The sequence below is a fragment of the Palaemon carinicauda genome, chromosome 14 (assembly GCF_036898095.1).
Source record: "Palaemon carinicauda isolate YSFRI2023 chromosome 14, ASM3689809v2, whole genome shotgun sequence".
Lineage (NCBI taxonomy): Eukaryota > Metazoa > Arthropoda > Malacostraca > Decapoda > Palaemonidae > Palaemon > Palaemon carinicauda.
The window spans coordinates 44461891-44463036 of NC_090738.1; positions in this window are offsets into that span (position 1 = coordinate 44461891).

Below are 1146 nucleotides of genomic sequence, written 5' to 3' on the forward strand. Positions count from 1 at the left end.
TACATGCATTTGTATAGGATGCATAGCTTTTACCAAATTTTTAAACAGTGCTAAAACAGGATATGCACCAAGAAACATGAAAATAAGACCATTAAGGAATGGAACCGATCAAGAATAAGAGAACTTTACTTAACTTAAGGAAATGTTCAGGCACCAAGCATACTTCATTGTAAATTATAAAATAAAAGGTAGAATATATAGTTTTTACAGCGAAAACAAGATTAAGGTATATAACAATTCATATACCATATATAAAGGTCATTACATTGCATGTTGATCTTCAGAAAATAGTTGGCTGTTCTGTATTGTCTGTTCTGTGATTAACCCAGAAGGCTTCGCAAGAACTTTAGATACATTAACAATATTTTCATGAGCCAGGTTTATCACAGAAGATTCTAAGATGTTTCCAGGCACAACATTAGCACATCGTCATACCATACTTATATGGGATTAATTAAATCTGCAAAAATTTTCACTCAGGCACAAAAATATCATTATTCTTTTGACAAGTTTTAAATTATACATCATAATTATTCTGGAACCTTTTCATGGCTTTTTTTGGCCTTTTTATTTTTAGAAACAACAGATTTTTTTAGTGCTTAAGTTGTCTGTTATTTTCCCTAAGTCAAGAAGAAGAGGTTCTATTTGCATTTGTCGCATAATTGATAATACTGTTCTATTAGGTAAATGCATTTGTGGTATATCTTGCTCAGCTGATCAACACCCATTTTCTCTAACTTTCATATCATCTAAATGTTTTGAACGTCTTTTGGTAAAACGTCTAAAAAGGTGTGCTGAAGGTAATATATAATTTGTTTACTAATTTATCATTTGGCTTTCGAAATCTCCAATGTTGTACAGAAATTTGTTGATTATGGCCAGAAAGTTCGTATGATTGTCCTTATTGTAGTGCTGTCTTTGACCGTGTTATTCATGAGGCCCTTGTTTTCAAACTCAGACCATTGAGAGTGGGTGGGTCATTTCTTAGCATCATTATTTTCAGTAATATATTTGGTACCATAGAGTATAGGAAAGTAATAGCTGATGTTCCACAGGGAAGTGTTCTTGGTCCATTACTTTCCATACTATACAGTATACCCATGACATGTGGTTTGGCCTAGAACACAAGCTCGTTGCATTTGCTGG